Source organism: Arachis hypogaea, chromosome 7 (genome assembly GCF_003086295.3).
Source record: "Arachis hypogaea cultivar Tifrunner chromosome 7, arahy.Tifrunner.gnm2.J5K5, whole genome shotgun sequence".
Lineage (NCBI taxonomy): Eukaryota > Viridiplantae > Streptophyta > Magnoliopsida > Fabales > Fabaceae > Arachis > Arachis hypogaea.
In genome coordinates, this window is record NC_092042.1 from 41205941 (window position 1) to 41226009 (window position 20069).

General features: G+C 38.9%; 1 non-coding gene across 1 annotated transcript; it reads right to left on the reverse strand.

Moving 5' to 3' along the window:
- Positions 1 to 16780: 16780 nt before the first annotated feature.
- Positions 16781 to 16888, reverse strand: LOC112704575 (small nucleolar RNA R71). Its single transcript, XR_003155192.1, has one exon. It is a non-coding gene; the product is annotated as a small nucleolar RNA R71 (small nucleolar RNA).
- Positions 16889 to 20069: the final 3181 nt, after the last annotated feature.

Sequence of the window (20069 nt, forward strand, 5' to 3'; positions counted from 1 at the left end):
GCATACAGAACTGCATTCAAAACTCATATAGGGACCTCTCTATACCAGCTTGTGTATGAAAAAGCCTGTCATCTGCCAGTGGAACTAGAACACAAGGCCTACTGGGCAACCAGATTCCTAAACCTTGATGCCAAGTTAGCTGGAGAGAAAAGATTGCTCCAGTTGAATGAGCTAGAGAAATTCAGACTCAATGCTTTCGAAAATGCAAAAATCTACAAAGAGAAAGCTAAAAGGTGGCATGACAAGAAACCGTCATCCAGAGTCTTTGAGCCAGGATAGAAGGTTCTCCTGTTTAACTCTAGGCTCAGATTGTTCCCTGAGAAATTAAAATCCCGGTGGAGGGGACCATATGTGATCACAAGTGTGTCACCATATGGATATGTAGAGCTTCAGGATATTGACTCTGATAAAAAGTTCATTGTTAATGGACAGAGAGTCAAACATTATCTTGAAAGCAATGTTGAGCAAGAATGCTCGAAACTGAGCCTAGACTAAAGCTCAGTAAAAGTCCAGCTAAAGATAATAAAGAAGCGCTTGCTGGGAAGCAACCCAGTCATTAGCAAGTGTTCTTGTTATTTAAATAATAATTATAGGAGTTTGATATAAATTATGTTTAAGGTTAATTGTCAAATGCAAAAGTTTACAGAGTTACAGAAGGATTCAGAACACAAAGCAGAGAAAAGGAGCTCACTGGCACGAAAATGCCAGTAAGGGGCATTTTTGGGCGTTAAACACCAGAATGGGTACCATTCTGGGCGTTTAACGCCAGTAAATATACCATTCTGGGCGTTAAACGCCAGAACGGGCACCATTCTTGGGGTTTAACACTAGAGTTGTAGCATCCTAGGTGTTTAGAAAAATGCCCAGTGATAAAAGATTTCTGGCATTTAATGCCAGCCAGGTACCCTGGCTGGGCGTTAACGCCCAAATTCGCCAACAAATGGGCGTTAAACGCCAGAATGGATACCATTCTGGGTGTTTAACGCCAGAACAGACAGGGGGAGGTGATTTTGTTTTCACTTCAATTTTTTTCAAATTTTCATGTTTTAATTCATAATTTTCTGCATAAACATGTTACAAATTTTCATCTCTCAAATTCAATTTTCAAAAATTTAATAATCTTCTAAATTCTATTTAATTTTCTTTCAAAATCTCTTTTAAATCTTTTTCAAAAACTCATTTATCTTTTTAATTTCTTTCCAAATCTTTTCCAACTCATCATATCATCTTTTAATTCTTAGATGCATCAACAAAATTTCCGATTTAACTTCTTTATATCTTTTCCATATCTTTTGAATTTTAAAATCTCATCTTTTTCATATCATGATTTATCTTTTACAAATCATATCTTTCTATCATATCTTTTTTAAAATTTTTGAATCCCACCCCCTCTCTTTTAAATACACGTTCGGCCATCCCCATACCTCCACCATTCAAATATGTCTCCCCCTTTATTCCTCTCCTCTTCTCTCTTTTGCTTGAGGACAAGCAAACCTCTAAGTTTGGTGTGTTTTTCTGTGATCACTGAGCAAAATTTCACCAAGATCATGGCCCCTAAAGGAAAACAAACCACTTTAAGAGGCAAGAAAGAGAATAATCCAAAACCACTTTGGAATCATAAGAGGTTCTTAACCAAAGAACATGCAGACCATTACCACAAAATAATGGGTTTGAGGTCAGTGATCCCGGAAGTTAAGTTCGATCTGAAAGAAGACGAATATCCAGAGATCCAAGAACAGATTCGAAACAGAGGTTGGAAAATCTTAGCTAATCCTGAGACAAAGATGGAAAGAAACATGATCCAGGAATTCTACTCAAATATGTGGCTAACAGATAAACAGAGAATGACGGGAACTGTCTTCCATACCTTTTGAACTATGGTCAGAGGGAAGACTATTTACTTCCACCTTGACAAAATAAGAGAGGTCTCCAAGCTGCCTCAACTACAAGATGATCCAGAATCCTTTAATAGGAGAATGGTGAGAGTAGATAAGCATTTGGACCAAGTTCTAGAGGACATGTGCCTCCCTGGAACTAAGTGGATAACCAAGTCAAGAGAGGATATCTCAAACCAGTTGTTAGGGGCTGGTTGGACTTCATTGGGCATTCTATACTGCCCCCTAGCAACCGCTCTGAGGTCACTATCAAAAGAGCAATGATGATTCATTGCATTATGCTGGGAAACAAAGTGGAGATTCATCATCTGATTTCTTGTGAGATTTACACAATTGCAAATAAGAACTCCACTGAAGCCAAATTGGCTTACCCAAGCTTAATCTCTCTGCTATGTAAAGATGCTGGGGTAAAGATGGGAGTGGATGAGTTCATCTCAGTCGAGCATCCAATCACTAAAAAGTCAATGGAGGGACAACAAGTACACGACAACTCCATCAAGAGGAGGGCGCATGAGTTTCTCCCAGAAATCCCTCAAATTGACTACTGGGCCTGCCTAGAAGCATCTGTCACCAAGTTCCAAGAAGCTATGGATCAACTTAAAGAAGAGTAGCAAAATCAAAATAGCATGCTCTGCAAACTGTTTAAGGAACAAGAAAAGCAAGGGCGTGAGCTACAGGAGTTGAAGTGCTAGAAGCTCTCCCTTGAGGGACCAGACACCCCACAGATTGAAGGAGCACCTATCTCCCAAAATAAAGGTTGTTGAGTCCTAATCTTAAATCTTACATGAGTATTAGTAATTAGGGTCTTTATTTTTATTTTTATTTTTATTATCTCCAAGTAAGCTATAATTTATTCCTCTCATCATCACTAAACATGAATAAAATAGTATATTTTCTTTAGAGTAAGGAGTCAATTATTTCAAGTTTTCAATAAGAGAAATTCTAATTATTTTTATGTGGTGGCAACACTTTTTGTCTTCTGAATGAATGCTTGAACAGTGCAAATTTGTTATAGTGAAGTTTATGAATGTTAAAATTGTTGGCTCTTGAAAAAATGATGAAAAGAAAGAGAAATGTTATTGATAATATGAAAAATCATAAAATTGATTCTTGAAGCAAGAAAAAGCAGTGAAAAATACAAAGCTTACAAAAAAAAGCAAGCAGAAAAAGCCAATAGCCCTTTAAACCAAAAGGCAAGGGTAAAAAGGATCCAAAGCTTTGAGCATTAATGGATAGGAGGGCCCAAAGGAATAAAATCCTGGCCTAAGCGGCTAAACCAAGCTGTCCCTAACCATGTGCTTGTGTCATGAAGGTCCAAGTGAAACGCTTGAGACTTAGTGGTTAAAGTCGTGATCCAAAGAAAAAGAGTGTGCCTAAGAACTCTTGGCACCTCTAATTGGGGACTCTAGCAAACCTGAGTCACAATCTGAAAGGTTCACCCAGTTATGTGTCTGTGGCATTTATGTACCTGTAGTATTACTGAAAAACAATATGCTTAGGGTCACAGCCAAGACTCATAAAGTAGCTGTGTTCAAGAATCAACATATTAAACTAGGAGAATCAATAACACTATCTAAATTCTGAGTTCCTATGGTTGCCAATCATTCTGAACTTCAAAGGATAAAGTGAGATGCCAAAACTGTTCAGAACCAAAAAGCTTCTAGTCCCGCTCATCTGATTAGAATTTGAGCTTCACTTAAAACACTGGGATTCTATTGCAACTTGATCCTCTTGTTATCCTATTTTATTTATCTAGTTGCTTGAGGACAAGCAACAGTTTAAGTTTGGTGTTGTGATGAGCGGATATTTTATATGCTTTTTGGTGGTATCTTTATGTAGTTTTTAGTATGCTTTAGTATATTTTTATTAGTTTTATGCAAAAATCACATTTCTGGACTTTACTATGAGTTTGTGTGTTTTTCTGTGATTTCAGGTATTTTCTGGCTGAAATTGAGGGACCTGAGCAAAAAATCTGATTCAGAGGCTAAAAAAGGACTGCAGATGCTGTTGGATTCTGACCCTCCTTCACGTGAAATAGATTTTCTGGAGCTATAGAAGCCCAATTTGCGCTCTCTCAATTGCGTTGGAAAGCAGACATCTTGGGCTTTCCAGCAATATATAATAGTTCATACTTTGCACGAGATTTGATAACGCAAACTGGCGTTTAAGCGCCAGCATTTTACCTTTTTCTAGCGTTAAACGCAAGAACTAGCATAAAAGTTGGAGTTAAACGCCAAAACTGGCACCAAAGCTGGCATTTAACTCCAAGAATAGCCTATGCACGTGAAAGCTTCAATGCTCAATCCAGACACACACCAAGTGGGCCCCGAAAGTGGATTTCTGCTCTATCTATCTTAGTTTACTCATTTTCTATAAACCTAGATTACTAGTTGAGTATAAAAACTACTTTTAGAGATTTATTTTGTACCTCATGACATTTTACATCTGAATTTGTATCTTCTACGGCATGAGTCTCTAAATCTCATGGTTGGGGGTGAGGAGCTCTACTGTGTCTCGATGGATTAATGCAATTATTTCTGTTTTCTATTCAATCTCGCTTGTTTCTATTCTAACATATTCATTCGCACTTCAACATGATGAATGTGATGATCCGTGACACTCATCACCATTCTCAACTTATGAACACGTGCCTGACAACCACTTCCATTCTACCTTAGATTGAGTGTGTATCTCTTGGGTTCTTGGTTCACGAATTTGATTGCTTCTCCTGACAACAGAGTGTTCAAATCCGTGCAACCAGAGTCTTCGTGGTATAAGCTAGAATCAATTGGCAGCACTCTTGAGATCTGAAAAGTCTAAACCTTATCTGTGGTATTCCAAGTAGGATCTGGGAAGGGGTGACTGTGGCGAGCTTTAAACTCACAAATGTTGGGTGCAATGACAGTGTGCAAAAGGATCAATGGATCGTATTCCAGCGCGAGTGAGAACCGACAGATGATTAGCCCTACGGAACCCGTAGTTGGACCATGTTCACTGAGAGGATAGATGGTAGCCATTGACAACGGTGATCCACCAACATACAGCTTGCCGTGGAAGGAGCCTTGCGTGCGTGAAGAAGACAACACTAGGAAAACAAAGATTCAGAAGATAGAGCATCTCCAAAACCTCAACCTGTTCTCCATTACTGCATAACAAGTATTATTCATTTCGTGTTCTTTTACTTTTTACAAACAAAACTTTTTTCATTATTAATCTCCTGACTAAGGTTTACAAGATAACCATATATTGCTTCAAGCCGACAATCTCCGTGGGATCGACCCTTACTCACGTAAGGTATTACTTGGATGACCCACTGCACTTGCTGGTTAGTGGCACCGGATTTGTGGAAAGTGTGAATCATAATTCCTTGCACCACCGAACCCTAACCACAAGAAAAGAGGAGATGCAACTCTCACCTTCTCTGACCGAATGGATCAGTGGAATAGAGAGACTAGAGGAACTTCCTTTGAGTTTCACAGACTAGAAGAAAGAGCGAGGTTGAATTGTTAAATAATGGTGAAATTGAATTGGATAGAAGAGAGGGGGAGCCGAGGTTAGCTTACCCAGTAAAGAATTTCAATGCTGCAAGGGTTGATGGAGGAAGAGGAGTGCTACATTCTTCAAGCTCCTATCGAAATTGAAGGGAAGAGGAAGATGGCAAGCCAACCGTGTTTGCTGGGTCACTTCAGTCTTCACTCTTTCTCTCTTCCTTTTTGCAGATTGTGTGTGAACAAATGAATAAATGGAGTGAGGACAATGAAGTGAAGAACAGGTGTAAGCTTGCATGTGTGTTTCGTGGCTGATGTTGGTGAATAAGGCAACACACGTACTTGAGTTTAATGACTAAGCATCCACTAGTTTAGTTAACCATGAGATGAAATCATGGTTTGAGAAGGGGGGAAAGAGGTGTTGTCTATGGAAATAATGGAAAGGAAAGGAGTGACATTGTTGCTTCTAATCATGGTTAAATTATAATTGGCTTAGGTGAACTAATGGTTTAATTGATCTTAGGGTTTTTCATAAGAATGACTAAAGCATTAGTTTGATTTATCCTATGGCAAGAGTATTTTGGGTTAAGAATAAAAATTGTGATCATGTACCAATTGTTGATTGATGATGCATCTAGGATTGTTCCTCTGTTAATTTATTATTCAGTGAAATTAATAAATTAATAAAATAAAGAAAATTTGATTATAGCGGTAATTAATTAATTATCCAAAACTTATCGTTTGGGAAAAGCTAAAAAGTTTTAGCGCCACGGATTATAATTTCAACTTACTACCTATGCCGCATATATACTTAAACCTACACATGTCGGCGAACGTCATAGGGAATGAGAAATCTTAGGCCTCATGGGGTAGGATGGTTACAAAATATATGTGTGAAATGTGTTAGAAAGTCCCCAAGAGATGATTAGAAAGCTTGAATTTGAGGTAAGAGTTAGGTTAGCTTAATTCCCGTTATATATGCTATAAAGCCTAAATGATGCATGATATCCATTTTTTATGAATTTTGGATTGAAAATAGTAAACTGCACTTATTCATTGTAATTGAAGGCTTTTGTTAATATTTTTCTAATTTGCATAATTGTTAAAAACATGCTTTTTGGACTTGTAAATTTTAAAATTAATTTCAATTCTATTCCATTCGATGTCTTGGTAGGTTTGTTTGAGTGATTTAAGATTTAAAAGGCAAGGATGGCTCGAAAAGATTGACAAAAAGCTGAAAAAGTGGAGAATTCATGAAGAAATGAAGTTGAGCAAAGCTACCAATCATGCGTACGCATCTTTTTTCATTCGTGTGCACGCAACATGCGTGTGTATGCATCTTTCCAATCTCGTTCCTTACTTAAAATCGCATGTGACCCGCAATTTCTAGCCCATTTTGGACACAATCCATCTCATTTCTAAAGCATTTGAAGCAAGGATTGAGAGAGGATCAGCCAAGTAGTCTTAGTTTTTAGTTTTTTTTAGGATTTTAGACTTTGAATTCTAGAGAGGGAAGCTCTAACTTCACACAACTGAACCAGCAAGTGCACTGGGTTGTCAAAGTGATACCTGAGTCAGTTAGGGTCGATCCCACGAGGATTGTGATTTGAAGCAAGCTATGGTTATCTTCTAGATCTTAGTCAGGCGGATAAAAAAGTTGTTTGTTTGTTTAAAGTGCATAAAAGGAAAATAAAGAAAACGTTACTCAATTGATGGTGAAAGCAATGATAAGAAGATGGTTAAGGCTTCAGAGATGCTTTGTTCTTCTGGATCAATTTGGTTTCACTATCTACTCCAACTGTGAATGATTTCTTCTATAGCAGGCTGTATGTGATCAACGCCTTTCTTGAGAGGTTGCCATTGCTCCTCCAGATCTGAACCCCAGGGTTAGTGCGGATCTAGTCTGATTGAGGGTGAAGCTCTTGCAGTCCATTCTCCTTAGTGATCCTACTGAAAAAGCCACTGACAAGGTTGAATCTTCTGGATCAAAGAATGTTGCGCCTTTGGTTCTAGCCTCTACCACAAAGACACTAATCTCCCCATACCTCGGCTGAACTGATGTCTCAAGAAGTCCCTAACGAAGTCGTGGATTTGCCGTCTAAGAGATGTATAATCAAGCTAGTGGTTCATCATTGTCCGATGAAAGACTCACTTTGAACCAATGTAGAATGAACGCATTCATAATGATGAAGAACGAAGATGCATCTTAGAATAGATAATGAAACACGAATTGAAATAGAACAGTAGTACTTTATTAATCCATAAAACTCAGCAGAGCTCCTCCCCTCAACCTAGGAGGTTTAGAAACTCATACTAATAGAAAATACAATGATAAACGTGTAAAGTGGTGGAAGATCTTTGAAAAATGTAAAAGTTCTCAAATAAATACTAAACTAATGACTAAGGGTTACATAGGTAGGGTAAAACAGTCTTGTAGTGCTAAAATCCACTATTGGAGCCTACTTAGTGCATGTTTGGGATGAGCTTGACTGAGATCCACATGCTAGGAGGCCTCTAGGGTGTTGAACGCTGGCTAGGGGGTCCTTTTTGGGCGTTGGACACAGGTCTCTTCTCCTTTGGGCGTTGGACGACAAAATAGGGCAGGAGGCTGGCGTTGAACGCTAGTTTTGGGCCTTCAATTCTGAAGCAAAGTATAGACTATTATACATTTCTTGAAAGCCCTAGATGTTAGATTTTCATAGCCGTTGAGAACGCTCCATTTGAACTTCTGTCATTCTATGAAAGCTTTTTCGAGTGCAAGGAGGTCATATCCTGACAGCATCTGTAGCACTTTCTCTGTCTCTGAATCAAACTTTTGCTCCAGCTCCTCAATTTCAGCCAGAAAATACTTGGAAATTGTATAAAAATACACAAACTCAAAGTATAATTCAAAAATGTGAATTTTGCACTAAAACCTATGAAAACTTAATGAAACTTAAACAAAACATACTAAAAACTATATGAAAATGATGCCAAAAAGTGTATAAAATATCCGCTCATCAAGTTGTAACAGCCCAATTTTCTATATATCTATATCATATCGAAAACTGAGTGCTACTAACTTGCCTTCCTAATTATTATCTATTATTTAATGAATATGAGCCTGATCGTAGTTAACACGTTGTTGATTTTATGGGAAACCTTTTCTTTTTAAAAAAAATTAGGTCAACGCACATCAACAACAGATATAATAACAGTCATAAGATAAGATAGAAATATTCATGAGCATCTCACAAATACATATAGGAACCCAAATATATGGTGATATGTCGTCAACTTCGTATAGTATCTAGTTAGAACATTCCTGGCATAGTAAGATAACACACACACACACACACACACACACACACACACACACACACACACACACATGACATCCCAGGTCCTGGCCAATTCAAAAAGTCCCTAAACTAGAATCCAGGCTAACCTAATTTCCACTATAAGTCTATTCTCCTTTAAGATCACAAAAGTGAGGGAAAGACACTCTAGGTCTTCAGTTGTGACTAAACAAGACGGCTTCAAAACAATAGCAACCCTATGGTCTTTCTTTTGGTCCTTTTCTCTACCGGTCGTGGAAAGGTGCTTTCTTCTCCATCGGGGAGTCCTTAGTAGGTTCGAGATAGTTAATTAGGTTCACTTTATTCTTTATTATACAACAAACAAGTAATAGAACATATACAACTTTAGCAAACAAAGAATAGAAAAGCAATCAACCAAAAACTTACATACATTCACAGAAATACACAACACAGAAATATGAGCAACCAAATATGATGTATGTCTGTCTTATGCAGGCCATGATCTCATGTTTTGGTTTACACCCTACAACCTGACATTACCTGAGAACCAGTTTCAGATATGGTTTCCTATTCCATACTATACCTGCGTCTATATCGATATGGTTAAGAACACCATCAGTACATGATCACCAGCAATTATCGCAAAGCTAGACGTAATAATATACGCATAATAGAAAACAGAAATCAAGAGCACGTGGGCATCCCCGAGTAGGCATCCATGAAGGAAAGATATCTGTAGCCTAAGGCTGAGTCGACCGGAGCATCAATGCAGGGGAGTATATAAGGATCTTTAGGGCAAGCTTTGTTAGATCAGTATAATCAACACACATTCTCCATTTACCGTTTTACTTTTTTACCAATACAACATTGGTCAGCCAAAGCAGATATTTTACCTCCCTTATAAATCCTGCTTCTAGTTGGGCCTGCACATGCTCTTCTACGACCTGTGTTTGCTCTGGCCCGAGATTCCTGTGCTTCTGTTGAACAGGTTGGGAACCTGGGTATACAGCAAACTTATGGCACATCAGGTTGGGATCTATGCCGGGCATGTCAGAAACTTTCCAGAAAAAAAAAGGTCAGAGTTTTATCTTAACAAGTCAACGAGCTACTTCTTCAGGCTCTCTTTTAAGTTTGCCCCTATACTCGTTGTCTTGCTAGGATGGTCTCCAATTTGTATCTCTTCAATTTTGCCTTCGGGTTGAGGACATAATTCTTCACGAACTCGTACTCCCCCCAATTCGATGGTGTTGACTTACTTGCCTCCCAAGTTGCCTTTCAAAGTGAGGCTCTCATTGTAGCACTTCCTAGCTAGCTTTTGGTCTCTTTTGATGGTGGCAATCCCTTCGGGAGTAGGATATTTCATGCAAAGGTGAGGAATAAAGACTGCAAGTTTATTTAGGGTGATCAGACCTATTAGAGAATTGTAGGATGAGTTCACGTCGACTACAATGTAGTCGATACTTAAGGTCCTTGACCTAGTACCCTTTTCGAAGGTGGTGTATAATGGGATGTATCCAAGATGTCGGATCGAGGTGTCTTCCAGTCCGTACAGGCTATGAGGGTAGGCCTTTAGGTCTTTTTCTTCTAACCCAAGCTAGTCAAAAGAATGTCAGTTGAACTTCCTTGATCTATCAAGGTACAGTGAAGGTTAGCATTGGCCAGGATCAGTGTTATCACCACTCGGTCATCGTTCCCGGATAGTAGGCCTTGTGCATCTTCTTTAGTGAAAGAGATGGTGAGCTGGTCGATTAGTTGATTGCTCTCTCCAACCTGGTATACTCTTTGAGGTGTCTTTTTTGGGATGATTTTGACATTCCTCCTCCTACAAATCCTCCATTAATCATATGGATGTGTCATTCCAGGGTGTGAGAAGGATGTTCGGGTCATCCCCTTTCTTCATCCCTTCTTCTTTTCCTTGGATCGTCCGACTTGTCTGCCAGGTATTGATAAATCCCAATTTTGTGGTTTATCTTGTGTTGAATTTAGGGGATTTTATCAACTTATCTCACATTTATTCAATGAAATTGCATGGTTTTGTGAATTTCTCCTAATTTGTGCTTAAGTGTAAAAATATGCTTTTTAGGCTTTTAAATCACTAATTTTAATTCACTTTAATTCTATTCGATGTCTTGATATGTTTGTTAAGTGATTTCAGCATTAGAAGGCAAAGATTGGGTTGAAGGAACAAAGAAAAATCATGCAAAAATGGAGAATTCATGAAGAAATAAAGATTTGCTGAACTCAAGGCCACGCGCACGCGTCATCGACGTGTACGCATCGACGTGTATGCATAAGGAAGAGATTCGCCAGCGATCCGCACGCGTCACCCACGCGCACACGTTGAGTGGGATTTTGCCAATGACGCGTACGCGTGACCCAAGAGTATGCGTGACAAGCTGCATGTGACTTCACTAAATGCAAAACGCTGGGGGGCAATTTCTGAGCTCAAGGATGCCCAAATACAACTCATTTCTGATGCTTTTGAGTCCAAGGATTACAAGGGAATGGGGGGAGAAGAGTCATAGTATAGTTTTCATCATGTTGTAAGTAGAATTCTAGAGAGAGAAGCTCTCCCTTCTCTCTAGAATTTAGGGTTGTTTAGGTTAAATTTTCTTAGATCCAAATTTTAATTCTTGTTTTTATTTCAATCTTCTTAGCTTTCCTTGTTAATTTCCTTATTTTGCCATTTTTACTTTCATAAACCCTTGTTGGATTTCTATTTTCTTTTAATGCAATTTTATGTTTCCATGTCATTTTATGTTTATCTTTATTGCTATTATTGATTTCTTGCTTATGTTAGTTATGGGTTTCAGTAATTCTTGCATTTTGTGATGTTTACTTTTATTGCACTCTAGGTGTTTGATAAAATGTTTCTACTAGTTTTAGAGTAATTTTCTTTACTCTTGGCCTAGGCTAAGGGAATTGAGTGACCTTGAGTCATTGGGTCTCAATGAATTGGTGATTTGAGAACCCTTAATGGTCAATTTGATAACCATTGACACTAGCCTACTACTAAGTCAATTAGTAGCTATGTTAGGACTTATGGATTGATGTTGATCAAGCCTATTTGACGTACTTCAAGCGTTGAAATAGACATTATGCTTACTTCAAGCATAGAAGTAGACTTAATGAGTTGGTCCCTCATAGTTGTCAATACATGATTTCTAGACAAGGATGGTGATCTCAATTTCCATGTCTTAGCCAAGAGTTCTTTTTTTTTTCTTTTATTAGTTCTTGTCATTTAGTTGCTTTTATATTTTCTTACCAATTACAAATCAAACCCCCCTTTGCCCCTTCATAGCCAATAATTGATCACTTCATTGCAATTCCTTGTGAGACGACCGGAGATTTGAATACTTCGGTTATTTTCATTGGGGCTTGTACGTGTGACAACTGAATTAAAACTTTGATTGAGTATTATTTGTTGATTGGAAACTATACTATCAACGGAATTATTTTGTGTGAAATTCCTAACCGACATAATTCTTACATCAGGTATCTATCAAGTCGGCCTTCTCTGGCTAACTTTTCTTTGACGTTTTTTAGGTCATAGCATTCGTTGGCGGAATGGCCATAGAGCTTATGATACTCACAACATTCTGTCTGACTTCTAGCTTTCTTGTGCTTAATCAGACGAGGTGGTGGAAGTTTCTCCGTGTGACATATCTCTTTGTAAACGTCCACTAGGGAGACCTTAAAAGGAGTGTAGTTATGATATTTTTGAGGTTTCTGTACTCCTGACTCCTCTTTTTTTTTGGGTTCCCTTTCTTCATCCCGGGGTGGATAGGGTAGGTTCGATCTTGAGGGAGGCTCTTGGTAAAAAAATTTCTTCCATGTTGATATACTTCTCTGCCCTTTCCTGAATCTCATTCAAAGAGGTCAGGTGTCTTTTAGATATGAATTGGATGAATGGTCCTTCTCTGAGGCCATTAACTAAGCCCATAATCATAGCTTCAGTTTGTAGATTCTGAATCTCCAAGCAAGCTTTGTTGAATCTTTCCATGTAATCTCAAAGCGTTTCTCTGACCTCTTGCTTTACTCCCAGTAAGCTTGGTGCGTGTTTTGTTTTATCCTTTTGAATAGAAAACCTAGTCAAAAATTTTCTAGCTAAGTTATCGAAGCTGGTAACTGACCACAGAGGTAGGCCGTCAAACCACTTCATCGCAGCTTTGGTTAGGGTGGTAGGGAAGGATTTGCAATGTATGGCATCAGAGGTGTCTACTAGGTATATTCAAATTTTGAAATTGCTTAGGTGGTGTCCTGGGTCGGACGTCCCGTCATAGAGATCCATGTCAGGCAATTTGAAATTTCTAGGAACTTTGGCCCTCATGATCTCTTCTATAAACGGGTCATCTCCTCCTAAGGGGCTCTCCTCTCGATTTGTCATGTTGGTCCGATGATGAGCGGATAATTTGTATGCTTTTTGGCATTGTTTTTAGTATGTTTTTAGTATGATATAGTTAGTTTTTAGTATATTTTTATTAGTTTTTAGTTAAAATTCACTTTTCTGGACTTTACTATGCGTTTTTGTGTTTTTCTGTGATTTCAGGTAATTTCTGGCTGAAATTGAGGGACCTGAGCAAAAATCTGATTTAGAGACTGAAAAGGACTGCAGATGCTGTTGGATTCTGACCTCCCTGCACTCGAAGTGGATTTTCTGGAGCTACAATAGCCCAATTGGCGCGCTCTCAACGGCGTTGGAAAGTAGACATCCTGGGCTTTCCAGCAACATATGATAGTCCATACTTTGCCCAAGATTTGATGGCCCAAACCGGCGTTCAAAGTCACCCTCAGAAATCCCAGCGTTAAACGCCGGAACTGGCACCCAAATGGGAGTTAAACGCCCAAACTGGCATAAAAGCTGGCGTTTAACTCCAAGAGAAGTCTCTGCACGAAAAATGCTTCATTGCTCAGCCCAAGCACACACCAAGTGGGCCCGGAAGTGAATTTTTATGTCATTTACTCATCTCTGTAAACCTTAGGCTACTAATTTTCTATAAGTAGGACCTTTTACTATTGTATTTTCATCTTGGTTCTTCTGGTTCCCTCTCTAGGGGCCGAAACCAATGATCACTTTTGTTCTTATGTATTTTCAACGGTGGAGTTTCTACACACCATAGATTAAGGTGTGGAGCTCTGCTGTACCTCGAGTATTAATGCAATTACTATTGTTCTTCTATTCAATTCCGCTTGTTCTTGTTCTAAGATATCACGTGTTCTTCAACTTGATGAATGTGATGATCCGTGACACTCATCATCATTCTCACCCATGAACAAGGTGACTGACAACCACTTTTGTTCTACAAGCAACCAAGGCTCCAGTGAATATCTCTTGGGTTCTTTAACCGGAATCTTCGTGGTATAGGCGAGAACTGATGGCAGCATTCAAGAGAATCCAGAAGGTCTAACCTTGTCTGTGGTATTCTGAGTAGGATTCAATGATTGAATGACTGTGACGTGCTTCAAACTCCTGAAGGCGGGGCGTTAGTGACAGACGCAAAAGAATCACTGGATTCTATTCCGGCCTGATTGAGAACCGACAGATGAATTCCGCTATGCTGTGACAGAGCATATGCAATCGCTTTCACTGAGAGGATGGGAGGTAGCCATTGACAACGGTGAAACCCTACACAAGCTTGCCATGGAAAGGAGCAAGAAGGATTGGATGAAGACAGTAGGAAAGCAGAGAGACGGAAGGGAAGGCATCTTCATGCGCTTATCTGAAGTTCCTACCAATGAATTACATAAGTATCTCTATCTTTACCTTTGTGTTATTTTCGTTCATCACCATTACTATTTGAGTTTGCCTGACTAAGATTTACAAGATGATCATAGCTTGCTTCAATACTAACAATCTTCGTGGGATCGACCCTTACTCGCGTAAGGTTTATTACTTGGACGACCCAGTGCACTTGCTGGTTAGTTGTGCGAAGTTGTGTAATGCCATGGTATTGAGCTACCAAGTTTTTGGGGTTCATGACCGGGGATTATGAGAGTTGTGAAAAGTATTGTTCACAATTTCGCGCACCAAGTTTTTGGCGCCGTTGCCGGGGATTGTTCAGTTTGGACAACTGACGGTTCATCTTGTTGCTTAGATTAGGTATTTTTTCTTCAGAGTTCTTAAGAATGAATTCTAGTGTTTCAAGGTGATGTTTTTATCATCACCAAAGCTGATTGATCTTCATCAATTTAGCTCTTGAATGCAATGTTTTGCTGAAGCTTGGCTAGCCATGTCTAATTTCTTTAGACTAAAGCTTTAGACTAACATTGCATGATTCCTGGAATTCTCATTAAGAATTTTGATATCTTTTTCCACTTAATTTTCGAAAAACACAAAAAAATTTAAAAAAATCATAAAATCCAAAAAATTTCTTGTTTGAGTCTAGTGTCTCATCTTAAGTTTGGTGTCAATTATATGCATCCATCCATGTGTCTTAGGGATCTTCAAGTTGTTCTTGATGATTTTCGTGCTCTGATCTTTAAATTCTATTGACTTGAGTGTTTTGTGTGTCTCATATGCATTTTCATTTTGTTAGTGTCAGTAGTATACAAACTGCTAAGTTTGGTGTCTTGCATGCATTGTTCTTTGATTTTAGTTGCATTTTGATTATTCCTTATTATTAAAAATCCAAAAATATTTTTAATTTGTGTCTTTTCAAGTCAATAATACATAGAATTGAAGATTCAGAACATACAGCAGAGGAATTGCACAGAAAAAGTTGGGCGTTCAAAACGCCCAGTGAAGAAGGACAGACTGGCGTTTAAACGCCAGCCAGGGTACCTGGTTGGGCGTTTAACGCCCAAAAGGGTAGCATTTTGGGCGTTAAACGCCAGAATGTGCACCATTCTGGGCGTTTAACGCCAGGATGGCACAAGGGGGAAGATTTTGTTTTCAAATCAAATTTTTTTCAAGTTTTCAAAGTTTTTCAAAATCAAATCTTTTTCAAATCATATCTTTTCAATCAAATGTTTTCAAAATCAATTTCTTTCCTTTTTCAAAGATACTTACTAACAATTAATGATTTGATTGAACATTTTAAGTATGTTGCCTTTTCTGTTGAGAAAGGTTTAATGTTTGAATCATATCTTTTCTTGTTAGGCAAGTCATTAATTTTTAAAATCAAATCTTTTTAAAATTGTTTTCAAATCATATCTTTTCAATCATATCTTTTTAAAACCATAACTTTTCAATCAAATCTTTTTAATCACATCTTTTTCAAAATAGTTTTCAATCAAATCTTTTTTATTTCTAATTTCAAAATCTTTTTCAAAAATCAACTGATTTCTTTTCCACTCTCATTTTCGAAAATCAATTAAGTGTTTTTCAAAATGTTTTCAAAATCTTTTAACTTAATTTTCGAAAACTTCTTCCTCTCTTCTCACATCCTTCTATTTATGACTAACACTACTTCTTAATGCAAAATTCGAACTCTATCTCCTTTGATGAGTTCAAATTTTCTACTTCTGCCTTCTATTTTTTCTCCTCTGACACCTCAAGGAATCTCTATACTGTGACATAGAGGATTCCACATTTTCTTGTTCTCTTCTCTTTCATATGAGCAGGAACAAAGACAAAGGCATTCTTGTTGAAGCTGACCCTGAACCTGAAAGGACCTTGAAGCGAAAGCTAAGAGAAGTTAAGGTACAACTCTCTGTAGAGGACCTAACCGAATTCTTCAAAGAGGAAGAAGACATGACAGCCGAAAACAACAACAATGCCAACAATGCAAGGAAGGTGCTGGGTGACTTTACTGCACCTACTCCCGACTTCTATGGGAGAAGCATCTCTATCCCTGCCATTGGAGCAAAAAATTTTGAGCTTAAGCCTCAATTAGTTTCTCTAATGCAACAGAATTGCAAGTTCCATGGACTTCCATTGGAAGATCCTCATCAGTTTTTAGCTGAGTTCTTGCAAATCTGTGACACAGTCAAGACTAATGGGGTTGACCCTGAGGTCTACAGACTGATGCTATTCCCTTTTGCTGTAAGAGACAGAGCTAGAGTATGGTTGGACTATCAACCTAAAGAAAGCCTGGACTCTTGGGAAAAGCTAGTCAATGCCTTCTTGGCAAAGTTCTTTCCACCTCAAAAATTGAGTAAGCTTAGAGTGGAAGTCCAAACCTTCAGACAGAAGGATGGAGAATCCCTCTATGAAGCTTGGGAAAGATACAAACAATTAATCAGAAAATGTCCTTCAGACATGCTTTCTGAATAGAGCATCATGGGTATTTTCTATGATGGTCTCTCTGAACTATCCAAGATGTCTTTGGATAGCTCGGCTGGAGGATCTCTTCATCTGAAGAAGACGCCTACAGAGGCTCAAGAGCTAATTGAAATGGTTGCAAATAACCAATTCATGTACACTTCTGAAAGGAATCCTGTGAACAATGGGACAAGTCAGAAGAAAGGAGTTCTTGAGATTGATACTCTGAATGCCATTTTGGCTCAGAATAAAATATTGACTCAAAAAGTCAATTTGATTTCTCAAAGTCTGTCTGGAATGCAAAATGCACCAAGCAGTACTAAGGATGCTTCATCTGAAGAAGAAGCTTATGATCCTGAGAACCCTTCAATGGAAGAGGTGAATTACCTAGGAGAACCCTATGGAAACACCTATAATTCTTCATGGAGAAATCACCCAAATTTCTCCTGGAAGAATCAAGAGAGACCTCAACAAGGTTTCAACAACAATAATGGTGGAAGAAACAGGTTTAGCAATGGCAAGCCTTTTCCATCATCTTCTCAGCAACAGACAGAGAATGCTAAACAGAACCCCTCTGACTTAGCAACCATGGTCTCTGATCTAATCAAAACCACTCAAAGTTTCATGACTGAAACAAGGTCCTCCATTAGGAACTTGGAGGCACAAGTGGGACAGCTGAACAAGAAAGTTACTGAACTCCCTCCAAGTACTCTTCCAAGCAATACAGAAGAAAATCCAAAAGGAGAGTGCAAGGCCATCAACATGGCCGAATTTGGAGAGGAAAGAGAAGAAGTGAACACCACTGAGGAACACCTCAATGGGCGTGCACTGACCTCCAATGAGTTCCCCAATGAGGAACCATAGGAATCTGAGGCTCAAAATGAGACCATAGAGATTCCATTGGACTTACTTCTGCCATTCATGAGCTCTGATGAGTATTCTTCCTCTGAAGAGGATGAGTATGTCACTGAAGAGCAAGTTGTTAAATACCTTGGAGCAATCATGAAGCTAAATGACAAGTTATTTGGAAATGAGACTTGGGAGGATGAACCCCCTTTGCTCACCAAAGAACTGGATGACTTGTCTAGGCAGAAATTACCTCAAAAGAGACAAAATCCTGGGAAGTTTTCCATACCTTGTACCATAGGCACCATGACCTTCAAGAAGGCTCTGTGTGACTTAGGGTCAAGTGTAAACCTCATGCCTCTCTCTGTAATGGAGAAGCTAGGGATCTTTGAGGTACAAGCTGCAAGAATCTCACTGGAGATGGCAGACAATTCAAGGAAACAAGCTTATGGACTTGTAGAGGATGTTCTGGTGAGGATTGAAGACCATTACATCCCTATTGATTTCATAGTCACTAGGAAGTGCATGGATGAATCTATCATCCTTGGCAGACCCTTCCTAGCCACAGCAAAGGCTGTAATTGATGTTGATGGAGGTGAACTGATCATTGAAGTGAATGAAGAATCCTTTGTGTTTAAGTCTCAAGGATGTCCCTCTGTCACCATGGAGAGGAAGCATAAAGAGCTTCTCTCAATTCAGAGTCAAACAGAGCCCCCACAGTCAAACTCTAAGTTTGGTGTTGGGAGGCCACAACCAAACTCTAAGTTTGGTGTTGAACCCCCACATTCAAACTCTAAGTTTGGTGTTGGGAGGTTCCAACATTGCTCTGAGTATCTGTGAGGCTCCATGAGAGCCCTCTGTCAAGCTACTGACATTAAAAAAGTGCTTGTTGGGAGGCAACCCAATGATTATATTTTATCTATTTTCCTTTGTTATTTTATGTTTTTGTAGGTTGATGATCATAAGAAGTCACAAAAATCAATTGAAAAAGCAAAAACAGAATGAAAAACAGGAAGAAAAATAGCACACCCTAGAGGAAGAACTCACTGGCGTTTAAACGCCAGTGAGGCTAGCAGTTGGGCGTTTAACGCCCAGTCTGGCACCATTCTGGGCGTTTAACGCCAGAAAGGGGCACCAGACTGGCGTTAAACGCCAGGAAAGGGCAAGAACCTGGCGTTAAACGCCAGAAATGGGCACCAGCCCGGCGTTTAACACCAGAATTGGCTCAAAACGTGTTTTTGAATGCCATTTGGTGCAGGGATGACTTTTCCTTGACACCTAAGGATCTGTGGACCCCACAGGATCCCCACCAACCCCACCACTCTCTCCTTTCTCTTCACCACTCACATGCATCCTTCATAAAACCCCACCTACCTCACCATTCAAATTCAAACCACTTTCCCACCTAAACACTACTGCTTCTCCCTTTTGGCCGAACCACAAAGCCATCTCCCTCTCCTCCATTTCTTCTTCCTCTACTCTCTTCTTTCTTCTTTTGCTCGAGGACGAGCAAACCTTTTAAGTTTGGTGTGGTAAAAGCATTGCTTTTCGTTTTTCCATAACCATTTATGGCATCCAAGGCCGGAGAAACCTCTAGAAAGAGGAAAGGGAAGGCAAAAGCTTTCACCTCCGAGTCATGGGAGATGGAGAGATTCATCTCAAGGGTGCATCAAGACCACTTCAATGAAGTTGTGGCCATGAAGAAGGGTCAACTTTGATCAAAGGTTGGACCAAGTCCTCATAGACATTTGTGAAGAGGGCGTTCAATAAAAGAGAAGATCAAAGAATCATGAGAGAGGAGCAACAAAGGCAAGGAAGAGACATTGAGGAGCTCAAGCACTCCATAGGATCTTCAAAAGGAAGAACAAGCCGCCATCACTAAGGTGGACCCGTTCTTTAATCTCCTTGTTCTTTATTTTCTTGTTTTTCGAAATTTACATGCTTATGTTTGTCTATGTTTGTGTCTTATGATCATTAGTGTCTTAGTGTCTATGCCTTAAAGTTATGAATGTCCTATGAATCCATCACCTTTCTTAAATGAAAACTGTTTTTATTACAAAAGAACAAGAAGTACAGGATTTCGAATTCATCTTTAAAACTAGCTTAATTAGTTTGATGTGGTGACAATACTTTTTGTTTTCTGAATGTATGCTTGAACAGTGCATATGTCTTTTGAATTTGTTGTTCATGAATGTTAAAATTGTTGGCTCTTGAAAGAATGATGAAAAAGGAGACATGTTACTGAGGATCTGAAAAATCATCAAAATGATTCTTGAAGCAAGAAAAAGCAGTGAATACAAAAAAAAAAAAAAGAGGCGAAAAAAAAAAGGGGGAAAGA